The sequence below is a fragment of the Herpailurus yagouaroundi genome, unplaced genomic scaffold (assembly GCF_014898765.1).
Source record: "Herpailurus yagouaroundi ecotype Mexico unplaced genomic scaffold, PumYag 28, whole genome shotgun sequence".
In the NCBI taxonomy this organism is placed as follows: Eukaryota; Metazoa; Chordata; class Mammalia; order Carnivora; family Felidae; genus Herpailurus; species Herpailurus yagouaroundi.
The window spans coordinates 49,979,906-49,986,944 of record NW_024412376.1 but is presented as its reverse complement, the minus strand read 5'-3'; positions in this window follow the sequence as shown (position 1 = coordinate 49,986,944).

The following is a 7,039-nucleotide window of genomic DNA, read 5'->3' as shown; positions in this document are numbered from 1 at the left end:
AAAGAAAGAAAGAAAGAAAGAAAGAAAGAAAGAAAGAAAGAAAGAAAAAGAAAGAAAGTCAAAGTGTAGAGTTTGACGAAAGTATATGACCAGATTTAGGTTGATATTAACATAAAAGACTATTATAGCTACAAGATATTTATGTAAACCTGATGGTAACCACAAAGCAACGACTTACAGGAGATCACAAAAGATAAAGAAAGTGAATCAAAGACCACTATGGAAATTCCCTAACCCAAAAGGAAGGCATTAAGAGAGGAATAAAGGAACAAGGAAATTTACAAAGCAGCCAAAACAATAAGATGGCATTAGTAAGTTCTTACCCATCAAAAATGAATTCGATTCTCCAATCAAAAGGCATAGAGTTGTGGTGCCTAAGTGGCTGTCAGTTAAGTGTCCAACTCTTGATTTCAGCTCAGGTCATGATCTCATGGTTGTGCGATGGAGCTTTGAGTCAGGCTCCACGTTGGATATGGAGCCTGCTTAAGATTCTCTCTCTCTCTCTCTCTCTCTCTCTCTTTGTCCCCCCTCCCTCTTCCTCTCCCTTTCCCTCTCTCCCCTGCACCTCCCCTGCTCATGTGTTGTGTGCTCTCTCAAAAAAAAAAAAAAAAGTCATAGGGTGTCTGGATGAATAAAAAACAAGACTCAACAAAATGTTGTCTACAAGACATTAACTTCAGCTTTAAAGACACACATAGATTCAAAGTAAAGTGATGATAAAAGATATTCCATGCAAATGGGAACAAAAGAGAGTGGGGCAGCTATACTTGTATCAAACAAAAAGGACATTAAGCCAAATAATGCAACTAGAATAAAAAAAGATAATGATAAAAGGGTTAATTCATCGAGAAGATAAAACAATCATAAATACATATGCACCCAACACTGAAGTACCTAAATGTATTAAACAAATACTAAAGGATATGAAGTGAGAAACAGATAACAATATAATGATAGTTGGGGATTTCAATACCCATATTCAACAATGGAAAATCATCCTGACAGAAAGTCAATAACAAATATTGGAATTGAACCATGTTTTAGACCAAATGGTCCTGACATATGCAAAACATTCATCCAACAGCATCAGAATAAACATTCTTCTAAAGTGCATACAGAACATTCTCCAGGATAGATCATACAATAGGCTACAAAACAAAGCTTCACAAATGAAAGAACATTAAAATAAAATTAAGTATTTCTTTCCAATTTCAATGGTTTGAAAATAGAAATCAATAATGGGAGGACAGCTGGAAAGTTCAAAATATGTGTAAATGAGACAAAATATTCTTGAAAAGCAGATTTGCCATCAAAAGGGAATTCGAAAAAATCTTGATAAAAAAATCTTGATATAAATTAAAATGAAAACACAATATACCAAAGTTTATAGAATTCAGCAAAAGTAATTATACATGGGAAGTTTATAGCAATACATTCCTACAATTTAGAAAAAAGAAAGATTTCAAATACATAACTTAACATTACATATCAAGGAACTAGAAGAAGAAAAACAAACTAAGCCCAAAGTTAGTAGAAGGACAGAAGTAACAAAGATCAGAGCAGAAATAAATGAAATAAAGACCAGGAAGACAATAGAAAAAAAATCAACAAAACTAAGTGCTAGGTTTTTGAAAAGATAAACAAAATTGACAACAAAACTTTGGATAGACTAGAGAATAAGAAAGAAAATACAAATATTTAAAATAAGAAATGAAAGAGAAGACATTAAAACTAAAAACACAGAAAAACAAAGAATTATAAGAGACTATTATCAACAATTATACTCTAACAAATTGGATAATCTAAAAGAAATGGATAAATCTGGAAACATGGAACCTACCAAGGCTGAATCACAAATAAATAGAAAATGTGAAGAGACCAATAACAAGTAAGGAGATTGAAGCAGCATTTAAAAATATCCTAACAAAGAAAAGCCCAGAGCCAATCCTTCTCAAAGTCTTCCAAAGGTTGGAGTGGGGGGGAACACTCTCAACTCATTTCCAGAAGCCAGCATTATCCTGATACTCAAACCAGATAAGATCACTATAAGAAAACCAAAGGCCAGTATTCTTGAAATATATAGATTCAAAAACTCCCCCTAAAATATTATCAAACCAAATTCAAGAGCACATGAAAAGGATCATACACCATGATCAAGTGGGATTTATCCCAGGGATGAATGATGGTTCGTCATAGGCAAATCAATAAATGAAATACACAGTTAATAGAATGAAAGATAGCAATCATATAATCATCTCAATATATGCAGAAAAAGCATTTGTCAGAATACAACATCCTTTCATGATAAAAACTTTCAACAAATTTGGCATAGAAGAAATGTACCTCAAAATAATAAAAGTGATACATGACAAGACCACAGATAACATCACACTCAATGGTGAAAGACTGAAAGCTTTTTCTCTAGGATCAGGAACAAGAGTGTCCATTCTCACCATTCCTATTCAACATACAACTGTAAGTTCTAGCTACAGCCATCAGGCAGGAAAAAGAAATAACAGGCATTCGAATTAGAAAGGAGGAAGTAAAAGTGTGTCTGATTGCAGATATGATTTTATACTTAGAAAATCCCACAGACTCCACCTAAACTGTTAGAACTAAGCAACAAATTCATTAAAGTTGCTGGAAACAAAATTGACATACAGAAAACAGTTGTATTTATATACACTAACAATAAAATATCTGGAAAAGAAATAAAGAAAACATTCATTTATAATAGCTTAGAAAAATAAAATAATTAGGAATTAATGTAATCAACGAGGTGAGAGTTCTGTATACTGAAAACTTTTGAAACTTTGAAAACAATTAATGTTGTTAAATGACCATACTCCCCAAAGCAATCAATCTATAAATTCAGTATAATCCTTATCAAAATTCCAATGAAATTTTGTATGGAACCACAAAAAAACCCAAATAGCCAAAACAGTCTTGAAAAAGACCAACACTGGAGGCATCATACTTCCTGATTTCAAACCATACTTTAAACCAATAGTAATCAAAGTAATGTGGTACTGGCATAAAAAATAGATACATAGGTGAACTGAACAGGGCTGAGAGCCCAGAAATAAGCCTGCACATACAGATCAACTAATATTTGACAAGGGAACCAAGAATACTTGTTGAGGAAAAGATAATCTCTTCAATACAGGGTGTTAGAAAAACTGGATAATCACATGTAGAAGAATGAAACTGACCCCTACCTTATATTATTCACAAAAATTACTTTGACATTAATTAAAAACCTAAACATAAGAGTTGAAACTGTAAAACTTCTAGAAGAAAACACAGGGAGAAAACTCCTTAACATTAGTCTTGGAAACATTTCTTTGGATATTACACCAAAAGCATAAGCAACAAAAACAAAAATAAATATGTGAAACTACATCAGACTAAAAAAGAAAATAATTCTGCTTTTGCACAGCAAAAGAAACAATCAACAGAATGGAAAGGCAATCTACAGAATGGTAGAAAATATTTTCAAATCATATGTCTGATAAGGGGGTTTAAATCCAAAATATATAATGAACTCATACAACTCAATAGCAAAATGCCAAATAATCTCATTAAAAAACAAGCCGAGGAACTGAATAGATATTTTTCAAGAGAAGATATACAAATGATCAACAGAGACATGAAAAGATGCTCAAATTTATTAATTATCAGGGAAATACAAATGAAAACCATGATGAAATATCACCTCACACCTGCTATAATGGTTATTACCAAAAGACAAAATATAACAAGTGCTGGTGAGGATGTGTTGGAAAAAGGAACACTTGTAGGCTGTTGGTGAGCATGTGAATTGGTATGGTCATTACGGAAAAAAGTATGGAGTGTCCTCAAAAAATTGAAAATAGAACTACCATGTAATCCAACATTTCTACTTCTGGGTGTATATACAAAGGGAATAAAATTAGGATATCAAACAGATATATGAATATCCATGTTCACTGCAACATCATTCACAATAGCCAAGATACAGTAACAAACTACATAACCATCCAGGGATGATAGATAAAGAAGATGTGGTATATATGTAGACAATGGAATACTATTCAGCCATGACAAAAAAAGGTAAATTTGCCATTTGTGACAACATTGATACACCTGGGTGCATTATGCTACGTAAAAGAAGCCAGTTGGAGAAAGACAAATACTGTATGGTCTCACTTACATGTGGAATCTGAAAAAGCCAAACTCCTAGACAGTAGAAGGATGGTTAGAGTAGAAAGGTGGTTACCAGGGGCTTGGGGGTAGAGGAAACGGAAAGATGTTGATCAAATGGAACAAAATTCCAGTTATAAGATGAATAAGTTCTGGGGATCTAATGTACAGCATGGTAACTATAGTTAATAATACTCTATTATATATTTGAAAGTTGTTAAGAGAGTAGATCTTACATATTCTCACCACGAAGAAAGAAATGGTAATTATGCATTAACTTACTGCTACTCTGGTAATCATTTGGCAATATGTATAAGAGTATCAAATCAGCATGCATTACACCTTAAACAAAATGTTTATATGTTATATGTTATATCTCAGTTATACCTAAATAAAGCTAGGGGGTGGGAAAACCATCTGAAATAGATAATAGCGCCATTTCCTATACTACAAGTGAGGAAACCAAGGCACAAAAAGATCAAATAATTGGCCACACGTCATCAACTCAGTGAGTGGTAGGTAGATCTGGGTTTTGAACCCAACAATCTGGCTCCCAAGTCTGTGCTCCTAACCACTATGACTGTTCTAAAGTATTTGGATAAGGAAAATGTTTAAAATGAAACAAAAATAACTCTGAAAAATTTTCAAGTTGTATACTTCTGACTTGTACATATTTCTGTACGTATGTTATACCTCAATCAAAAGATTTACTTTAAAATCTGTTTAAAGAGAGAACTATGGGAATTTTTATCGTGCTAGGTATAAGAGGAACATAAAAAAAACGTTGCTGGCTTCCAGTGGATTCTGGGCTACTCGTATCTGAAACAATGAAGGAATAATAGATGATGGAAGAGCAAGGTTTCAGACATGGAAGGAAATAGGCAAGATGATATCTTGGTTGGAACAGCATTTTCTTAACCAAAACAACAACAACAACAACAACAACAACAACAACAATTTTTCAAGATCAAAAGATCATATATATCTAAAGATGGAAGAAAGAGCTTGTGCATAGAGGAAGACAAAGTTAAAAGCAAGAGCCCTCATGATTAGGCAAGAGGTGAGTCTAAATCCTATACAAGGGTCTAGGGCAGGGACTGGCAAAATATGACCCATGTGGCAAATTCATCCCACTGCCTATTTTTGTAAGTACAGCTTTAGTGGAACACAACATTGTCCCTAATTTACATATCAAGCGGTTGGGACAGAGACTATAAGGCCTGCAGAGACTAAAATAATTACTATCTGGTCCTTTACAGAAGAAGTTTGGTGACCCTTGATATAGAAAAAGAAGTTAAAAATTTGAATAATCCATGATTTTTAATAAATTCTGTGGAATGAGATCCATCTAATTTCCCTGAAAGTCCAACATGGCTAACTTTCTCTAGTCCTTCGTGTAAGTGTGTGTGTGTGTGTGTGTGTGTGTGTGTGTGTGTGTGCACTTAGTGATAAATACACATCAAAATTCAAAGCCACTTACTGTTAAATTACAAATGGGGGTACAGAAATAAAATGTTTTAAGTAAAATGGAGATTAATTAGGAATTCAAATGCATTAACACTACGTGAATGGTCAATTAAATAACTAATTATGTTGAAAAATTAATTGCCTGCTAAAGTAGATGACCACACCCCACCACATATCCTTTCTCAGCCCACACAGGTGCTCCATGTCTCCTAGACTTCAAAATGATGTGGCATTCATATTTAATGGCTGGAACAACTAGACACATTTTTTATCATTTAATTATTCATTCTACAAACATATAACAAATGACAATTTTGTGCCAGAACTATGTTTGCATTTAGGGATATGGTGAACAAAGATGGTTAGGGACCACCAAAAAGCTTTCTCTCTTTGTCTTTCTGCCTGTCTCTCCCTCTCTCTCCTCTCACCCCCTATTTCTCTCTCATGTGTTTTAGGTATCATTCCAAAAGCTATGCATCCCTATAGCATTTGGTTTATAGCTCTATAATAAAATGGAAATGGAAGTAAGGTCATTACTGTTACAACTGAGGTTGAAGGAAGACTGCTTAGTTTGTAAAACACTTGTCTGGGCCCATTGGTTGTACCCAGATTGGCTCTCAAAATGATGTGGAGGAGAGAGGTTGAAATTAAAATAGGCAAATTTATTCTCTATGGTCAAGTATCATCAACTTTTGATTCTACCTAGTGACTTGGAAACTTTCCCTTAATGTTTAGGAAATAAGAGACAGAAGGTAGATTTTTGTTAGCATCAGGGTGAACCTCAGCAGTATGTGAGAAGTCAGGGTTGCAAAGAAATAACCTAATGAGCGAGTGATTTCCATACACCAGGAATGTCGGACCAAAGTAAATAATTTTGCAGTAACATCTGATATTCAACTTCAGGTAGACTCTTATTCTGTACTACAATGAACTTCCATTGTTTCTAGATTTTCGGTTACCCAACACAACACCCTTGTGTTAGTGATTCTTTTGAGGAATAAAGGAAAAATATCCACACTTAGAAAGAAACAGGCCTAAATGATCCAGATTAGAGCTGTTGAAGACTGCAGGTGGGCATCTGCTAGGAGAGGGCAGGTGCACAGCAGGCAGGAATCCTTAGAAACACTATAAATGACACTGAACTTCCCACGGTGTGTGGGCGGGGGTCTTGAATTGTTTTATTGGGGCATAAAAGAAAAAGCACCCAGGAAGCCTTGAGGACTTGCAAACTTTCAGCTTATTATTACAAATCTGATTTTTGCCTCCTGTTATACTTATTCAAATCACATTGGCCTCCCCCAGTGGAATGTAAGCACACATTTTTATCTTAATATTTCTCCTGTACCATGCTTAGCGTATTGTAGAGAAGGGGCTCATTAAATTAAGGAGA